Below are 21852 nucleotides of genomic sequence, written 5' to 3' on the forward strand. Positions count from 1 at the left end.
TTGAAGAAAAAATTGCAAAGTAAGGAAAATATCCCTCGGCTCCAAGTAATGAAAAAAAAAAAAGATTGCTATTTCTGTGATTAAATTGGAATAATTAATTAATTATTTTCAGAAAAAAGTAAGTGAGTTGAACAGCCATAGGGTAAAAATTGTTGTTAAGGAGAATTTCTTCTTTTTTTTTTTTTCAACTTAATGATCTCAGCTTCAACAAAATGGTGCAAGTAGATAATTTGTAAATTTCTACATCATTTCACAGTGACGCAATAAATAGTTGGAATCAAGTTATTGAATCCATTGGAAAAGGAACTTAAATATTGTTTTGCAAGACATAGATAATATTTTAAATCATGTATCAGATTCCAAAGCGCTACTACCGAATAAAACAAACAAAATTTTCAGATTTGCTTTACAAAATTAATGAATAAAAAATTAAAAGTATACTAATAAGAAAAGGCTTTGGATGTAAATACTTTTTAACCAGAACCGCCATTTATATACTATATGTAAAAACTGCTAGCGGTCCTGAGAAAAAATTGAAATTCTGGAAAAAGTGCTTAAATTAGATTCAATGCAAATCTGAAATATTTAAATTTGGGGTGGAATTCTAACAGTATTTTGCTTTAGATCTTTAAGTCATTATCAAAGCTTCAAATATTTCAGTGTGAATTTGCAGCCATTTTACTTGTTCTCACTTAATGCTAGACATTATTATTTTCTAACCGAATAAATGTTTTAAATAAGTAAAACCACTAAAAAACCTTTCTAGATAGGTAGAAGAGTAATTTATGTTGCCTTTGATAACATTTATTTGTTATATATTTGGTTTTTGACCATAATTTCGTACCAATGTGTATTGTAAAACAAACTCCAATGAAACTGATATTTGGTAAATATTTATTAATTGATGTCTAATGGCTAATTCGAGAAATATTATGAAAAACTTCCACTTCTTCTTTGCTTCTTTCCATCAAACTAAATATAGCTCACATGACCTACCCTTATGCTGAGCATCGACATTCTAAACTTCGTTACTGGCTTGTTAGTTTAGAAATTAATCTTGTACATACAAATATATACGCCTACATCTACATTATATATATATATATATATAATCATTTACTATAATAATTAAAAACCTACAGACACTAGTGTTTAATCCTTTCAGGAATCGTCAGTGCAGGGTGTCATGATTAACACCAGTCGATAGATTCGAACCCGGCACAAAAGCCATCTCTGGGTTGATTAGCCAAAAACCGTATCAATTCAACTACCATTAACCGCGTGAAATAACGTTGAATTTAAACATTTTATTTTTAAATGTTTTTTATTTCAGTCAAAGTGATCTAGTCGTTATACGATGATCAATGCATAAGAGCTAAATTGACCAACTATTTATTTATATATAAATATATATATATATATATATATATATATATATATATACACACAAAAAAAAAGATATAGAAAAATGAGAAAGAGAGAAAGAGTGAGAGGAACATACTTATGGGTCATCTAGAGATGTTGTTTCTTTCTTATGAGAACTCTTCACTCTGGCTTAGACACAACCAGCCTATCAAGGACGAGAATCGAAACAAGATATAAGTCCTAGTCTTTTCTCTACCTCAACTTACAGGTCTCTGAATAGTAGGTTCAATTAAGTAGGAGTTAACTATTGTTTACATATTTATGTTAGTGAGAATTTTGTTGGTAGCCCTATTCGGAGTTTGCGATGGTAAAAAGCATACACACACACACATTATATATATATATATATATATATATATATATATATATATATATATATATATATATATATATATATACATACACTCTCAGGGTGGCCCGACGTTGCCCAGGATTGAATGGCAATCAACGAATATTTCACACTCTCATAGTTTTATTGTCATTAAAATCGGTGAAATCGCCAATTTTTCAATCAAATCAATTGATTGCTTGCTCTAGTTGGGTTCCCATCATGGCGCACCTAGAAGAAGTTTCATATGTCTCTCTACAGCGACTTAGTCAATAATACATTGTAGTCTACATCGCACTAACCTAGTGTTTATCTTATGAAATTATTATTTAGCTTGAATTAAAGTTTTAAATACAAAAGTCAAGTATCATATTTCATTTCGACCGCGCTTCTGTCATATAAAAAAACCTACTGCTGATTTTATATGCCTCAAATTAGTGCTTGTGCAGTGATAATGGCTTGAATTTAAGTTTAAAATGAAAAAGTCCAGTATTATGATGCAATTATGGTTTTAACAGAAACATTCATTTTGAACGCTTACTATTGATATTATATGTTGGGTCTTTCAGCTTCTGGGGTAATAAAACTTCTCAAATGTACTTGCGATGTTGGACTGTGTAAGGTGTTAACTTGGGTCAAAATCGCCTCTTCCTTCTTTCCATACTTATCAAAGAGATTTCAATACATTGCCAGCTACATAAGTACATTCGAGCGAAATTTTTATAAAAAATGGCCCATCTGTTTTCAAGTCTATAGGAACGAACTCACACACACAGAAACATAATTTTCCTTTTATATAATAGTATAGATTGTAACGCTAGGTATGGGACAGCCAAACCAGCTGTCAACATTGCCCTGCTTTTTATTGAAACCAAACGAGAGTTCTTTTAGTATCCTCGTTGTTTCCTTAAGTGTAATTGTCTGGATCTCTTTTGCACTTGGTTCACCAGGAATATTACTTAGGTAGGACTTCAGGTTCTTCTTCATAAGCCCTGTGGCACCTATAATAACTAGTATGATTGATATCTCTTTAAGATTCCAGTTTCTTTTCATATCATACATGAGACCTTGATATTTGGTCTATTTCTCCCTTTCAGCTCTGTTCAAACCTCCATCATTAGGAACATTTACATCAACCAAGGTTGCCACTCTCTCTGACTTATTCCATATAACTATGTCAGGTTTGACAGCAGCATTTTCAAGGTAGGTGGGTGTAGGGATTACATGGTCGTAATATATGGTATATAAGTCATTTCAACTGTTCTTTAAAGTTGATGTTCCCAAGATTTACTGCTACATTGGATGTTTAAATTTTTACAGATAGTCCAATGGATTTACTTACATACTCGATCATGTCTCGTTGTGTAGAAGCTATCCCTAAAAGAACCTTGCGACTAGATGACTCACACTTTCCAATTCCGTGTGGCAGAATTTACATTTTTTGTCATTAGTGAGACCTGCCATCTTCTTGAATGCATTGGTCATCAATCCCTGGTCTTGAGCAGCCATTATAATCCTTTCCTGATCGTGGTGGAGGGCTCCTCTTTTGAGCCAGTCCAAGGAACCTTCTTTGTCTATGTATTCCTGGAAGAGTTTCCCCAGAAAATACCTTGCACGCTGATGTTGGTCCCACTGTTTAAGTCTTTCTTTTGGAAGGTCTCGGTATATTTCTGCCGACTCTGTCTTGCTATTTCTGTGGCAGGTTTCTTTAGTAGAGATAAGTATAGGCCGTCTGGAGACTAATGATTAGAAAAGTGCAAAGTATACATGTTCATTTAAGATTAAAAACATCTAAAGATAATCTTTTAGACTGATTCAGAGTTGTTTGTAGTTACTATTATAGTATTCTAAACTAATTTAGTTGATTTAAAATAAGATGTATATTACAATTCTACTTAGAGAAATTAACCAAACTCTTCAGAGAGAGAGAAAAAGAGAGAGAGAGAGAGAGAGAGATAGAGAACACAAAGAGGGCAAGAGAGCGAAAGAGAAGAAGAAGAAGAGAGAGAGAAAAAAACGATTGAAATTATAAAAAATCAACTTTATTTTTCCTAAAAGTTATCAAAATCTACTATTCATTCTTTCCAATGTTATCCATTTTTTAATAAATACTTTATTGTAAAAACATGACTATCAACCAATGATAATACATTATATAATTAATAATATAGATAACAAATGCTGACACAATTGTTCACGAATGATTTAAATAAAAGTGGCATAATTTTAAAGATTATAGTTATAATCTGAGTTTAGAGAGGCACTTGAGCTAATTTATTAGTGAAATAATATAAGCATCATGATAAAGTGATTGAAGGTTGTCTGCATATTGGCTGCAAATGGCAAGACAGAGGAGCCAACCTTATGGCAAGCCATTAACAAGGTTCATAACCACGTTTTAATGATGATGCAGCTTCCTGTAAGCATCTCATACTTGAAGTTACAGTTGTCTTTCCGGCTTTGATAACACCGACCAATTGATCAGAAAACATTATCGCCTCACTTTCTGCTTCTGATCAGGATGCGCCTTTGATGTGATCTGTCACTGTAGGGATGTTATGTTACGATGAAGTCATTTTGCACAGGTTGGGAAAATTGCCACCTTTTGATGGGAGTGGGAAAAGAAACAGATTACACATCAAATGCCCTTATCCAGAAAATCCCAGCACACTTAAAAGAAAGAATCATGATTTCCTTAAGGTACTAAAATGAACATGGTAAGATGTAGCTTTTAAACCATTACTGGTAATAATAATATTTAAAATAATTCAGAAAAGGACAAGAGAATTGACTGGCAGCCAGCAGCTTTTCAATTTTTCAAATGATCAGTCTACAAATTAACTACATTTCATTATTTTGATATTAAAAAAAGGGAAAATATCTTTTTTAATAATTTATTAAAAGATTAATAGCATGATGTTTATTATTTATTATTTTTTTTTACTAAAGGATAACCATTTATCAGAGTCAAAATCCACTCGATGATAATGGTTACTAAGATGGAATGATTGTTACTTGAGAGAACATTATGAAAGGATTGAGAATTTTGATGAAATTTATGACAAGAATCTAATTTCGTTTGTTTTGAAGATTTTTTAATATATAGGGAAGCAGTCCCGTGTAGTAATGTGTTCCACAGACAGGAAGCCAACACTGAAAACTCTAGTCATGAAAATTGTGCACGAGGCTAGGCATAGAAGGGAAGAAAGGAAAATGCATTATTATGCAATCCATGTAAGTTCACCATGGGTCTGTAGCGAATTCTTTTCTTTAGTACTTATCTATGAAGCAATGATTAACCAAGTTAAAGCTATAGAACGTAGAAGTCTGAAAGTGAATGTTACGAGAACCAAAGTGATGATCAGTAGTAGGTGTGTTAAATAGCTCCCAAAAAGACAAAAATTCTCTTGCTCAGTTGAGTGAGAGAAAGTCAGGTGCAATTCAAATTATGTGGTAAGTATTAGATACACAAGAAATACAGTTGAATGACTAATATATTGAGTAAAATAACCAATATGTGTGCGCAAGAAGTGTAAAACAAGAGAGAGGTATACGAACTCCTATGTGAAGAAAGTATATCTGGATAGCGAAGCGATTTAATTTGTCTTAAAGTAAGATTACCCTGATGATATCCTTGAAGCACAGGGTGGAGAATGCGCTAATAGGTTTGTAAGAATAAGAGTAGGTGGATTACGTTCAGGGAACTTCTATTACTAGTAGAGAAGGGTCTATACTGCATGTATATACAGTGTGATTATGTATTGAAGTGAAAGCTGGTTAGTGAAACATGAGAATCCACATTGCATGGAGAGAAATGATAGAGGAATGAGTAAGGAGTGTAATTCAAGTCTTTAAGACAGGCTTAGTTCTGACGACCTCAGAGAAAGATTACATCTAGACAATATATGGAGATGTGAGTAGCAAAGTAGACTTTGATGGTATGACTACGTTGAAAGAATGGATATTTTTTGCCTGGCACTGCAAATGAATAATTTTTTTTTAATTTATCACTTCTATATTATCATCAAAGAACAATAATCAAGGATGTAACATAATATTTTGAAATATTTAATGTATAGTACTGCTGAAAGACCAAAACACACCTATTTTAATGCCCAATTTTCAGAACTATTTTAAAACAGTTGATAACAAATTAATCTTTGGTATTACTCATCTGTAATTTTTGTAACTGTAAATAGGACATTTTAACCATAATATTTTTCCTATATATATGAAATAGTTTTTTTCGATATTAACAGTGATTAAATTAATTTAAGAAAGAAAAGGATAACTTTCTAAAACCTTTCCTTGAATATGCTGATTAATTTTAAATTAACATTACGTGTAAGAAAGAAAAATGTACCTACATAAAAGAGAGGATTTCAAAGACAAAATGGAGAACAGAAGTCACCGACTGAATGCTTGCTTAGTTCTCTCTATCTCTCTTCATTAGCGATGCCGCATATTTTATGATTATTAAATTCAATTTTTTTATACAGTAGACAAGCATTTTACATTTGTTTAAATGTACATTTTCGGGAGTTTTCTAAGGGAAACTATCATTTCTAAATTTTAAGCTAAACTAAGGGTCATCCTTCCCACACATCATCGTCCAGGCGAATTGATTTCTACTTTCTTTTCATTTATTTACCTGCTTATTTAAAAAGGTGAAACAATTTGAATAAGGATTATGAAAATGTTAATATGTATCTATTTTTGTGGATGAATTCGAATGTTTTAGTCTTAGTAAAAGACACTTCTCAGTGGAATGTTTGATTAAAAACTTGGATTCCAGGCATATTCGGTTTTAGTGAATCTATAAAATGAAATGAAAAAGGTGTAACTTTAAGATTGTTGTGAGGACATTTCACATTCAATATACAGGTGTTTCAGTGAGGAAATGTATAATATATATATGAAAAATGAAACAAGCACGTATTTACATATGAATATTAAAATAAGAAATATATATATATATATATATATATATATATATATATATATTATATAAATTAGCAGGCTGCCCGGCATTGTCCGGTCGTAAAGTATGCTTAAATAAGATATTTTGATTAATAAAAATTTCGTATTTATTATTATATTGTTATCATATATAGTAATGATTTAAAAAGTTTTTTAAAAAATTTGTGCGCCACTACCGAGAATCGAAACCAAAACGTTTAGATTTGCCTAAAACTTTCGACAGAGGTGACGGATTTTAGCCCTTTTGCATTAACGCCTGAGCTATGAAGACATGTTTGCTGCAAGGCTAAAAGTTAAAACATGAACCAATGGTTATTACGTTAGGCATACATATTCGTAATGCCATCGTTCGACCTTCATCTGAAAAATTCCATTTATTAAATTTTCACACTTTTGCACCAATTTTCCAGGGTTAAAACCCAAATATAAAGTTTTGCATGAGCCCAAATACCCTATATATTAAGTTTCATGTCTGTAGACCAAAAACTGACAGTGAAGTTTGATAGGCAACATTTTTTAAAATATATATACGTACACATAAATATATATAGAAAGAGGTTTATGTTTACTATAACCTTTTATGCAAATATTACGGAAGTATAAATCATGTAGAATATCTGCATTAATATAATTGCATGTTAACTGAATATCATCATCTCATGAGAAAACCGAAAAAAAAATAATCGGAAATTAATTAAAAATAATGTTTAAAAGAATAAGCAACTTAGCTAAATCTTTTGCAGATGAATGCAATTCCACAACCCATATATAACAAAGTTGTATTTTCTTTTTTAAAGAAATAGAAAAAAAGGTTTTTAATATGAATATCAATACACAAATCACCCCCAAATTTATAGAAGTATACATTGTGTGTATATATATATATATATATATATATATATATATATATATATATAAGAATATATTATATAAGGAACTGCATGTATTCATTAACATGGAAAAATTGCACGCATATTACAAATAAATAAACAATCAGAAATATTTTAAAGAAAAGGTATTTTGGACATGGTTGTCTATTGTAAATATGTCTTGTTTCATCATATAACATCGAATATAAAGAGTAAATATAATTTAAATTTTAAGATGTCTTTAAAAAGCTTTATTTGAAAACGGCATTTTCAGTTAAAATCGTAACGATACAAACATAAATCAAATCGATATAAAATTGCATTTTATAAAAAAAATGCTTTGTTAATCTGTGTTGTTATTTCCCAGATTTCAGATGTGTTCAAAAAACATTTTTTCGATTTCGATATATTAAATACTTAAAATGTGGTGAAACATTTTTTCTTATTAAAAGGAAGCAGTTGATTATATATATATATATATATATATATATATATATATATATATATATATAGGGTCGCGCTTCAAAACGATACTGATCTTGTGAAAATCCGTTACCTCTATCAAAAGTTTTAGGCAGACATGCAAACATAGATTTATATATTTGTAGCTTAAATTTTCGACCCAAAACCGATTAAAAAGCTTGCCCTATCTCTGAATACCCTTTATGTAAAATTTCAAATGTTTAGACCAGAAATTATCTGAGTAATTTGGTAGAGACTGCAGAGATCAATTTTTTTTTTAATTTGACCCCTATTATGAGCCCTTAACATTTGTTTTGGGGCTCAAATCAACTTATTAAGTTAGATCCATGCCCAAGGAACCTATATCTAAAATTTCAATTATTTATACCCAAAATATACGAATTTGTTTTCGTCCATACTGATAGGCGTACTTTTTTATTAACTGTTCTCCTTCATTCTCCTTTTATTCACATGTTAAGGAATAAAGTTGTTTTAAATGTTAGAATGAGATTTTCGTGTCACCTTTAAATTTGAAATGACATTTTTACATGCATCCATTTTCATGAGAGGCTCTCTCTTTCTGTCGGTTGGCATGTCACATTTCAGTTTGAAACAATTGTTTCATCTCAGCATTTTAGGAACATTTGTTATTCTTGCCTGATCACAAACTAGTTTTACTTATCATGCTTTGTTTAACTAATATAACTATTTATTCTACTAGTTCAGAGATTCTCTAATGGCTTCCTGCCTTGTCGGTGAGATTTCCATGAAAAAAAAAACATAATAAATATAAATAATTTAATGTATATTTATGAAAGTTACTTATAACTGAGAAGCGCACGCATTCAGACGCAAAAAAAACCTTGTCTTATAATTTTAATAATATAAAAGATAATTTTAATTAATACAACGATGCGATATCAACATTTCAAATTATAAAATAAAAAATTTGGAAAAAAAAGGATTGTTAAATTTTACTAGGGAGTTTCGTTTTTTTAGGTAAACTTAATACAACCAACCCCCGCTCAATTGAATCGATTATTATTATTATTATTATTATTATTATTATTATTATTTATTCTGTAAAATCATTGCAGTCGACCAAATTATTAGTTTAACGAGTTTCGACAATTTTATGATTCTAAGCAATTTTATTAATACTCGCTCCTGCTATTAAAGTTATTATTGAAAATGACTCATTGTAAAAATCTTCATAGATGGATTAATTACCTTTTGTAAGAAACTGAATTGAAATTTTTTTTTTGTTCTTAAAGAACATAGGCCAATTTTCTACAAACATCGTCAAAGAATCAGAATCAAATATTACTTTTGTAAAAAGAAAACTATTGATCACAAAGATTCAGCATTTTCTTAAGTTCATTACATAGATAATCCCAATTCTGAATTCGGAATTTCAAGCAATGAATGATTTCATGTAAAAATTATGTAGCACACTTTCTTAAATATAAAAATAAACAGTAATTCCCTGGTTAAAAAGGGATTAGAACCATCAGGTTTTCTTCGACTTCAACGAGACCGTAAAAGATGAATTTCACTGAGTGAAAATAATTGACTCACAGCAAATGAACACCCAACGTAAACTCTAAATTCATGTAAACTCTTAAATTTGCCGTGGGAAAAAGTTCTTACTTTTTTTTTATCTCAATGGGAATTTGCACATCCAAAATCAATGCACATTTGGCGAAGTAAACTCTTATCACATAGAAGTAACAAAAATCTATTTTGTAAGTGAATCGCTCTGATTTTTTCGATTTCGATATATTAAATACTTAAAATGTGGTGAAACATTTTTTCTTAGTTGTACCATCTGGTGAAACATTTTTAGTTGTACCATCTGGTGAAACATTTTTAGTTGTACCATGTGGTGAAACATTTTTTCTTAGTTGTACCATCTCTAACACATGGTACAACTCTCAATCTTTTACATAATAAACTCATATGATGGCTGATATGTATTTGCCTGACAAAGAGGACAGCATAAAACCCGAGGTCAGTTAAAAATATGGCAAAAAAAACAGCTCCTCAAAAAGGGGTACTCTAAATTTGGCCAAAATTTTAAATTGCCTCAGTATAGAAGGATTTCTACTTCAATGACCAAGGACAAAAGATTAAATGTTTCAGGTTAGATATTATACGCATTGAAATTTTTATTTGCAAGAAATATGACAAATACTTTTTAAACACATTAAGCACAAGACCATCAAAAATGTGGGGAGATAGGGGTCACTGACCAGCTTGATCTACAGATAAAAATATCTATCCTACTGTTAACTACAATCATCTTAATCACCGCAATATCATATCTACACTCGGAGCCGTCCTGCTTCAGTTATTCACAAATTTGTTAAAAATTGTATCTTTTCAAAATTATATTCATGTACAAAAATTCATTGAAATGGATGTGAAAAAGCAAAATAAAAATGCTTAGAAAGACCTCCTTACCCTTTCTAAATAATAGACTGCTTTCCTTCTTTTCTTTTAGAACCAAAGACAAGCAGATCAATCTCTAAATGGGAGTGAGGCCTAAGTGTGAGAAAAAGAAAAAGGGGGATGGACTTTGGAAAATAAATAGTGTTCTTTATAGATAAATGCAATTTAGAAGAGGTCAAAGACAAAATAATCAAAGTTAGAAGTGGGCATCTTGGAGGATTTCTATTACCAGTGGGCAGAGATGGTTAACATTCACTCAATGCAATATTGAGATAGGAATGCATACAAAAAATAAACAATTAAGTACATAATTACAGTTACAGAGAGTTCGGAAACGTAAGATTAATTGTAGAGAGTGACCCCATATTTGAAAATTTCTGGAGCATTCATTTTTGTAATAAGATTAAGATTCTGGAATGAACGAATGAGCCAATGAGATTTGGCTGAATGTGAGAAAGAAGAATTTATTATTTTTGAATTGGGAAATGGAAAGATCATGGCATGTCTAGGAGTATATGATTCAGTTAATAAGGGTGAAATCCCATATCTGCGGAAAGTGCAAAAATCCTCCCGGTGATGAGTGGGGGCGGTAGGAGGACTTGTTATTTAGAGGGGAAAATAGGAACTACTTCCTCAAAAGATGGTTGTGATTGTGATGATGTTGCTCCTAAGATGCAATGTAGGACTTTATTATAACAACTAAATGTGTCTAAAAAGGCGTTCTAAAGTTACATATGATAGTGACTAATAGTCTAGACATAATAAATTTGTATGTGGCATTTGTTGTTGCAAACCTACGGTACTTTAGCCCAGAGGGGAATTTCTGCAATCCAAATATTATATAGGAAATAATATACGGAAGTTGTTCGTGTGCTTTTCCCATTTCCCTGTGTATAGCAAACTCTAAATCAATCTGGAATCGTCAATTCCCTATGAGATTTTGTAGCAAAGAAATAACTTATATAAAAAAAATATAACTTTTCTGTTCAATCTTGAAGTTACAGATTACTGTACTTGAAATATAAATATTAAAATGTTTGGATAACATACACTGATTTAAAAATACATTATTAGTTAAATCATTTGCTTTGTAATTAGTAAAGTCTATCGTCTCATTGTAAATATCATATGGTCATCTGCTCTATAGAGATAGCCTTAATTGTCACACAGTACATGACATGGGTACATTGCAAATCCTTTATGCAAACTGATATAATAAGTTCTTTTAACCAGAGCAGAAGTAATTAGACAGTAAAAAAAAAGGTTATGCCAGTACCGGCGACTGACTTCCACCTATAATTTCTGCAAAGATCGAACTTACACTTATTACAAGTTATTTTGGCTATAAGGTAGCAGAGATATTTAATTTTAAACTAATATCAGTTTAGGTAGGTACGACCAAGCTAACTCATTATTGAATTCATGGAGAAAGCTCGGGTGGTGGCCATGCATGCTGATTAGAATAGTGTGTGAGATACTAATTTGTTTTACTAGCATTAAGACAATAATCAGCTTTATTCTCCTGAGAATACAAATATTTTTATTGTTTAAGATCAATTATTTTTACAATAAAAAAATGCAGAATTTTTTAAATCCCTCCATACTTTTTACGAAAAATAAACTTTTATAATTATGGATAGATGAAAGAACTTAAATTTTCCCACTACAACTCCTTAATCATAAAAATGTCCAATAATACTAAGCCAGTACTGGCAACAAATACAGAGCAGAATGACAAAATTATTGCTCTAGAAAAAAACGACATGATTCCATTTCTATTAAGTGAAAACCAGTTTTCTTTTTGTTGATGCAGATCATCTATTAATTGGCCAGTTGTGTACAAATCCCAAGAGCGATAGGAGCCTTCTATCATGTCTGAAAGTGACACAATGTTCAACGAGCGAGATTGGAGATCTGCCGCTGTACAACTCATGCTCTCTACCGACCTGAGTTACGATGACAGAATAATTGCCAGCACCCTCAAAATGCATTGCTGGATCGAATAACAGGAACGTGCCCAGGGTGATGAAAACAAATTTTACGGCTATGGTTAGAGACTTTGGTGTGGTTTAAAGTCAAGGCCACATCATGCCACCTCACATCTTCGAAGTCGGCTTGAAAGCCAACAACAATGTGTACCTGGATGTCCTGAAGAGTGTGGTGATATCCTGGTGCAATTAAGTGGTCGCTGGCAGACCCTGGATGTGGCAGCAGGATTCTGTGCCAGCCCACAGGTCCAAAGAGACCCAGGCTTCAGAAGGAGTGCTATGACTTTGTATCCTTCTCAAACTGGCCCTCTCCTCCCTCGACCTGAACTCGGTGGACTACTTCATTTGGTTATACGTCGAGAACAGCACGAACATGATCTTCCACAACACTAAAGCCAGCCTGATCGTCGGCATCCACCAAGTATTCCCTGAGCTCCCGCCAGCACTTATGGAAAAGGCATGCATCCAGTTCTGAGCCCATATTTAGCCAGTGATTGAAGCTGAAGGCGGCCATAATGAATAGATGTCAGCTCTACTACATAATAAAGTAACATGAATTTATTTTTTCAATAAAAGTTTTAAAATAAAACTATAGTATTGTTTTCTTTAGAGCAACACTTATCATTCCACTCTGTATTAGAATATCAAATATAGATTCCATATATTTTACAATTAAATATTTTATATTTTCAAGAAATTTCAGTTTCTTTTCATTTGTATTTACCTTGAATAATATTTAATTTACATATTAAGTTGACAGAGATTTTTTAGATGCAAATCTATAAGATATAAAAAACAAAATCAATCCTTGAAAAACAATTGAGAAGAAACATATTTTTTAAAAAGTGATTAGTTGTTGGGTTTTATGGCATCATTAAGTAATTTCATAACAAAACTATATATATCACTTCTTTTAGTTTTAGTACTAGTCAGGTTCAATGTCGTTTAAGTTCATTAATTTTACGACAAGACAAAAAGCAACAAGTGACAAAGACGAGGATTGATCATTCAGATACAAAAGTGATTTAGGAGGATTAAGAATAAAGGAGAATAGACACACAAATCTCACAGTTGTATTAATATTATTAAACTTGACCAATGTTCAATAGAGCTGGAGAAATGTATGAGTTCATATTTTACCTTTCTGTAAATAAATCTGACCTGGCTAATTTTGCTTTTTTTTATATTTTACAAGTGGCGCAATGAATAGAATTTCTTTTAATAAAAAACCCATTAAAAATGCATTCATCATCTGAATTTTTTTAATCGTTTTTTATTTCTAAATTTATTAAGTTATTTACTGTATTACTATTTGTTCAATAAGTTACAATTCTTTTACACATGTATATCAGTAGATATGAAAAAAATCGATGATAAAGAATTAACAATCAAGTGAATGAATTGTGAATTGGGTCTTGCTGATATGCGGACACCTGCTGTCCCAAGCCATGATTTTCCCAAAACAAAGGAAACGAAATCGTGTCTCTAAAGATAAGGAAACATAATTGGACAAATTAAGCAAAAAATAAATAAAGAAAAAAAAAAAGAATTTCATTTTAATAAACAATAGAAAGTGATCTTAGGTTACAATTGTTAGAAAATTATTCTTAAAAAAAAAATTCTAAGTAGAGATTCTTTTAATCAAATTCTTTTTCTTTTCTTTAAGTATTGGAGAAATCATGATATAAAAAAAACAATGCGTTTTATTCTTGAAGCACTAATTTGTCTTGCATTGATCACGATTATAGATTTCAACAAACCCCAATAATTCGTTTGTTTCATCTACAGCCAATTTATATTTAAATTACACTTAACCTCATTAGTTTGAGGCAACAATCCTTATTACATTTTTATTTATTCATTAGAAGTTCTCGCACAAACTATTACCAGTAACTACTCATTAGTAAAAACAGGTGGTGCCTCCTGGAGTTTGAAGGATAACAAATCTCTCCAAATTTCCCACTTCTTGAAACAGTCGTGTACCATTTAGTTCTCATTGATAATTGCCGTTATATTTTTCTGGAATAGGAATACTTTCCATGCTAAATGATATTTCATTATTATTTTGTTGGTGCCATCACATTTTTATTCAGTGAATAAATAATAATAATAAAAATAAAAGATAAAAAAACTGAAGAGGTATCAAGTAGACCTCCACTGGAAGGATGTAAAAATTACTGGAACCCAGGGGAAGCTTATTACCACTTAAATTCTAGAGAAGACCAACATTTGTTATCAGTAAAACATCAATGGTAAACAACTGCTGTGATAATGCGGAGTGATTTATAACCGCTATCAAAACAGGTAGATAATGCTTGAAATCTTGGGAGACTTGTTATTAACAGTGAGCAATCACTGGTACTGATTTGTGTGAGAACACCTTTTGAATAACTATTATTACTAGCGGAACCCATGGAAATTATATGGTAGTTGAAAACATCAACCCTCACATTAACAAGAACCTTCTCATTACATAAGCAAACAATCAGGATGAGGTTGTCCTTCAATATAATAATCAGAGGAATATTAGTTTGGATCAGACTATAAATTAAAAAAAAATTAACTTTTTTTATAGACAAATATGGAGAACTGCTTGAGATATTATTACCAGACATAGAACTACAGTTGTGCATTAATTGCTATTTTTTTTTAGAGATTTTAATGTAATCAAAGTGACTTGTAAATCAGTTAATAATAATTATGTCATTATCTTTTCTTTATAATCTGATAATTTGGCATGCAAATAATAAGATTTGATAGAAACCTGTTGCATGTTAATATTTTCCATAGTGGCAAGAAAATGAGGGTAAATTTGCTATGGGATTTAATGATGGAATGAATCAGTAAGTAGTTGGTTGGTTGTTTGGTTTTGTTTTACGGCATAGCAACCCTTTTCAAGTTATTTAATGCCGAATCCAAAGGTTTTGAAGAAATTTTTTTAATAGAATATATTTGTTGTTTTCAAGTCGGTTTCTATTTAACCCATAGTTGGGACCCTAACAAGTACTACCACTCCGGGTCAGATTTGACCTGAGAGCAATGGCAATTAAAGGGTGGCTCCACACTCCCCAAAGCCCGCAAGCTGGGGCCTCACCACTAGATATAGTTTAAGGTCATATCCAGAACCACAGTAAGTAGTGTGAATGGTGGGATTTGTTAAAAGAAAAAATAAAAGGGTAGGATTTTGGCAGATTATATAGTAACACTTGCCGAAATATATTTCATAAAAGAATTCTTATTTCATTATGAACTTTGATATCTGAATTTATTAGAGAAGTTTGGATTATTATCAACATTAAAGTTATTTGAACTTCTAATCACATCTTTATTGTTATCTTAGCAATAAATATTGATTGTTAGAATTTATTAAATGTGTTTTATCATTATTCAACTTATTCTGACTTTACTCTCATTTTGACTGTTATATTAAAATTAATATTGGTTGTCTAATTTGCAGAATTTGTATTCAATGGGATATTGGAGCAGTGTTCACGACTTACATAACTCCTTCAAAGAGTAATATCAATTCTGAATACTGTTAATGCGCCAGATCTTTGCAAACAGGCGTTTGCAAAGATCGGGTGCATTAACTTTAAAAATGCATTGCCTCAACATAACTAATAATGATTGAAAAATAAAAATGGAACGAAGTAGATCGCCTGGCTTTCCAGCTGGGACCTCTAGAAAGGCAATTAGCTTTCGTTTATATGGAAGAAACCCTTCATATCAGACAATTGCTATTCATTTGGAAAATTCCCCCTTTTGGGGGGAGCTGGTTTTCCCAAACATCGTGAGGAAACAAATACGGCAACAAGCTTCACTGGCCTCAAGCCAGACGTTCATTTCTGTGCCTGCGTGAAGTCATTCACTTAGCAAGTCAACTTTTTGATTTATATCGCTAAATTTGAACGCTTTTCACTTCTTGTCGCGTCTTAGCATACCAATAAGATCTCAACTTTTCTTTCACTTTCTTTTCCACCTTCTTGTCACAGATTCGAGCCTAGTTGCCTACTAACACTTTCCCCTCTCCAAACACCCGGCCAACGCTGGTACTCCCACTAGTCTATTATATAAAAGTCAAAATGGGTGTGCGCATTTGTGTATGTCCACAAAAAGCATTTTTGCCGTGCTTCTCGACAAAGTTACTATTTTGGAGAACTTTCCTTATACTCCCTAAATTTTAATATCTCAGATTCGAAAACGGACGTTGTCTCTTTCTTTTATTTGATCGAGTTTTTAAAAAATACCTGGTTTCCAGTGTTTGTATGCCTTTTTCGTATAAATAAAGCGAAACTAAATTGAAGCAAAGGCAACCGCTTCATGGCTTTCCGACTATTCATTTAGACACTACCAGAGTTCCTCCTTTTTGGGAGGCGCTGATTTTCTCCAACATCGTGGGGAAACAAGTACGGGACAGAAAGTTGAAAGCTTAACTAGCCTATAGTCAGACGTTCATCTCTGCGCCTGCGTGAACTCGTTGACTTAACTTTTCATTTCTACAAAAACTTTTCATTTCTACAAGTCAACTTTTGGATTGACATCGCTAGATTTTAACGGTTTTCACTTCCTGCCGCGTCATAGCGTAGCGGTAAGATTCAGGTTTTCTTTCACTTTCTTTTCCACCTTCGCATCACGGGTTCGAGCCTGCCTACAATTACCACTTTTTCTTTGGTGGGATGTCAGCATAAACCTCCATACACCCAGGCAACACCGGGCACCCAGGCTAGTCTCTAATATAAATCTCACCTGTTTGTTTAAATGTATGTATGTATATATGCCTAAAACTTTCAACAGAGGTGACGGGTTTTCAGGAGCTCCATATCGTTTTGAAGCTCACCCCTTCGGACGACAAATATAAAAAGTTGGCTAAAAACATTAATTCCTTCACCCTCAAATGGGCACTTTTCTACAAGGAGAATCGCTTTTTCGCCGATATTTTCGAAAATCACCCTCTCTTTTCGATTGACTAGCCTTAATTTAAACCTTCGCCACTTCCGGTTTGGCGATGGGCGCAACAGCAAAGACATCACGTTTCTTTTCATGTTCTTTTCCTCCTTTGCAGTATGGGTTCGAGTCTGCACCCAGCCTAGTTTCATATAAAGTAATTCTTGTGGGTGTTTCATATAATTCCTACTTACGTTCTTTTTACATTCTTTTACGTTGCACGGTAGCCATGGTGGCACAAAGTGATATTTTTCACGTAATTCAATCATTTGTTTCTTTTATTATTCTCATGTATACTCTCCTTAAATTTTATTGTGATACAATATAAGTTTTAGTGAGAAATATTTATTAAACTAGTGTCTCAATTACCATATTGCATATTTCTTTCTCAATTGACTTAGTTCCTCAAGTCGAGTTCCCACATGTGAACTGTAGATGCGTCAATATCTTGTATTTAATCATGATACTGGTATCTACATTGTGGATGAATTAATGACTATAGACGATATTTAAAATATTAATTCCTCAACTCATCACTCCTTACGTCTAAGGTCGATTGATAAATTCCCAGAACATTTAATTATGATTCCTATATCATGTCATGAAGAAAATGACTGCTTTGTGTATCTTGCCATCTACTTTAACTATTCCTGTAATGCTCCTTTCTGATTTAACATTTGCTCTTTTAGGATCAACTTTGAATCAAATTTCCCAAAGTTTAGTATCTAATATCCAGAAACATGCCGGCAAGAAAATTAAAACACACAATAAAATGTTGGTGGCCTCCTTTAAGTCATGAGACTGTAAGAGTGCCTGTGCTGGACATATAGAGTGAAGTAATGGTTGAGTAATCCTCAACTGCGTGTACCTTCACCTGATATTGCTAGAGTCCAGAAGAACAGAAAACAATATAAACAGAAAAGGACTGTTGTTATTTGAGAGTTTTTCCTTCTAAACTAATTGCTCAACTATGGTTTAATAATCTAAACTAACCTTTTATTTAATCCATTGCTGAAGAGTGGGTATATATATATGAATTCATGCGTTTCTTGACTATTAGTAGAAATGTGTTCTTGTTGCTGTTGTATGGCATTCACCCTAGGTGTGTTGAACTGGCTTGCTCCAAAGGAAGAAATGTCAAGGAATATAAATTAGTGAAAGCGATGCGATAACTCTGTTAAAACTTGAACTTAGCATGCCGAGCTCACAAGTAGTGCCTCTAATCGCTACACCGATCACATCTGTTAAAATGTATGACACAGAACTGAAAAATCTAATCCATAACTGAAAAAAGAATCAGAGTTTTGAAAGTCTCTCTAAAAAAAAAAAAAAAACATCCAAATAAAACCTTGATAATGTAAGCATTTAGAAAGGTAAATAAAAATGTTTGTCAATAGCAATTCTAAAAATGATTCCCTTCTTAACAGTTTATTGGGATCATTTCCCCAAGAATTAAAATAAACATATACTTACTGTTTTTCAGTTCAATCAAAGTTTCTGAAAAATAGTTAAAAAAAAAAAAAAAGATTTAAATATTTAGTTTAGGTTTTCTTTAAGAAAATAAAAAATGATGGATCAAAATATAATCTCCATAATTCATTTTTATTCGTAAATCTCTTTAAATATGTATTAAAAAATGATGCCAGAAAAGAAATTGATAGAAGAAAATGCGCAATTCCTTTTCAAAATCATTAAGATTTTTTTTTTTAAATTAAAAACATGTTTCTTTTTCAGGTGGTTAACTGCGACAGGATAGGAATGCTGAGTCTCTTCTTAACTGTACCCTAAGTAATTAATGCCTTTCATAGTTATTGTCTCACCATGTTTTTGCAGAAAGCCAGAGGAATAGTTGGCCGAAATATGATGAAACAACAACTATAGAGACGAGGATTACAGTCCGCAAACAAATAAATAAATATACAAATTACTTATCTGAAAGGATTCCAATTAAAAAAAAATGATATATAACACCATTCGGTACGCACCCGACGATCGATGACCAGATAAGAATGAAAACTTGGATAAGACCAAAAAATCCAATCTTGATCGCCTTTCGAGACCTCTGGCGCAGTGGATAGAGGCATTGAATCTATACGATTCCAGGTGAGAATTGGGGATAGCAGTTTCAATTCTATTCAAAGCAAGCCAGAGGATTAGTTGGTCAAAACGTGGTAAAATAACAACAACTATGAAGATGAGGATAACAGTGCACGAATAAATATACAAATTACTCATCTTAAAGGATTCCAATAAAAAAATAAAATAATAATTTATAATACTATTCTCAACTTGAATATTATTCTCACAGCATTTCAGCTGATATAATTTCTGATCTTTACAGGTGTATTTTTTCAAACTTTTTGTTGGAACTTGGGAATCTTTCTGTCAAATGCAGGAATCTGTACAGAAATTCGAAAGGAACACTTTATATAGTTTACGGAGGTAATATGCTCTCATCCTCTCAGCCCTGACCAGGTAGAAATCTTAAGTAATTTGCAATTGTATTCTTAGTATCACCCGCATTGAGAATTGAACCTTCATCCTGCGAAAAGTGCCACTTAGAACTGAATTTTATTAAGTACTTTATTTGCTATGTCATGCATTTAAATTATTTGGACTACTATTCTCATCTTAATGTTATTTTCGCAACGTTTCGGCTGATGTAACACCAAACTTCCTGCATTTTTCCAAACTTGAGAACGCCTTTCTTGAACTTTAGAGTCTGTATAGAATTTGACCTTAATCTACTTAATAAAGATAGCCTCTTCTCGTTCCATCACTTATGATCGATTAGAAGTGTTAATTAAGTATTAAGTTATTCTTATTTACAATCATCTCACCAAGGAGTTAACCTTTAATTACCTATTATCTTATTCTACTATCTTATGATATTATTCTGTTATAGCAAAGAACTTAACCTTCAATTATCTTATTCTATTATTCTATCATTTTATTCTTACATTCTATTATCACCAAGGATTTAACTTTCAATCTACTGTCACTTAAAACTCCTTCATCCATTATATGACATGAACATGTGGTAGAGGTTATATAGGCCGACAATTTGTGAAAATAACAACGAGATGAGAATAGTAGTCAGAATAATCAACTAATTTAATACAAATGATAGGAAGTATCAATCCCCATCTCAAAATTCTGAATCAATGTTCATTTTTTTTTGTCTGATATAATTATTCCGTATGTAATTTGTAATTAATCAGTAGTAACCAGTTGTTATATCTTGTTATCAGCTCTGGTGGGGTATATATTCTAAGGAGAGATTAATGGGTTTATTATCTGTTATCTCCTGAAATATTGTCATTAATGAGGAAGTGCTGAAGAGACTACAGATTATTTTTCTAACTGGTCCGAAGTACTTCATTTTGGAGAGTTAATCTTCATCAACATCGACACTATGTCATAATATAACTTTATAGGAAGGCAAAAAGATTAAACTTTAATATTGGTTCAGTCTTTTCACGCTTAAATATACATATGCATATACATTTGCATGTTGCAATATAGCAACTATTTATATAAATAAAAACATATTTCATTTATATAAGTATCAATATATAATAAAATGAATCAAGATTTTATGAAAACCTAGACTTCCCCATTCATAGGAAGAGTTTAAGGTATAATATCATATTATATGCATATAAGATGTGGTTCTGCATATATAGTACAAAATAAAGAGAACAAGTATCAACGACACATAGTAGTACTAATACTAATATGTTATATACCTACCCTAGATCTCTCATAATGGTCAACTAGCAATTAAATGCTCTTTGAAGCATGGCATAAAATAGATACATTTTCTATTAAGTTTAAAATGTCAGTATTACAATTTTTCTTATTTATATTTAGAAAACTTCTCACTAAGTGTGTGTTGATCTTATATCTCAAAAGACAATGGATAGCGTTTGAAAAATTGCCCATTTGAAAATTAATATATATTAAATCTAGGGTTACACAATCTCAACCCTTATTTCTTCTGACTTAGCAACGCTTATGTCCAGTGGAAGTGGAAACGAGTAATTTGCTATTGGTAGAAGTTATTTGATATTGGTAGAAGTTATTTAATATTGGTAGAAGTTATTTGATATTGGTAGAAGTTATTTGATATTGGTAGAAGTTATTTAATATTGGTAGAAGCAATGTTGAAATAAACAAATTAGACTGGTATTAATCTGGAGTTTTCTTCTATATTAGTTTCCCTGCAAAAATGGAGAATCTTATCTACCCTAGAATGTAGAAAAGATGATAGAAGAAATAACTTAAGAGCTAGTTTCAAATTTATGGCACCCATCTAGGTACTAAACTGGTCATCAATGCTGCCTTCCTATTATGATGAGAACTACTTTTGCAAACTGATATAGTTTTAAGTTTAAGAGTAGTC

At 31.7% G+C, this 21852-nt stretch overlaps 1 protein-coding gene across 15 annotated transcripts in view; it reads right to left on the reverse strand.

Moving 5' to 3' along the window:
* The window catches only part of LOC145284706 (uncharacterized), a 2222015-nt gene that overhangs the window by 683544 nt on the left and 1516619 nt on the right, over window positions 1-21852 (reverse strand). For 13 of the 15 annotated variants that reach the window (XM_080133597.1, XM_080133600.1, XM_080133596.1 and 10 more), the window contains one exon: window positions 18921-18944. The exons of 1 other annotated variant lie outside the window; for it this stretch is intronic. The gene's annotated coding sequence lies outside the window, so the exon portion shown is untranslated. Of the gene's footprint in view, window positions 1-10527; window positions 10549-18920; window positions 18945-21852 lie in introns of those variants that run through there. One more of the 15 variants, XM_080133612.1, reaches the window with a different exon arrangement.

Source organism: Euprymna scolopes, chromosome 9 (genome assembly GCF_053919585.1).
Source record: "Euprymna scolopes isolate OS-2025 chromosome 9, ASM5391958v1, whole genome shotgun sequence".
In the NCBI taxonomy this organism is placed as follows: Eukaryota; Metazoa; Mollusca; class Cephalopoda; order Sepiida; family Sepiolidae; genus Euprymna; species Euprymna scolopes.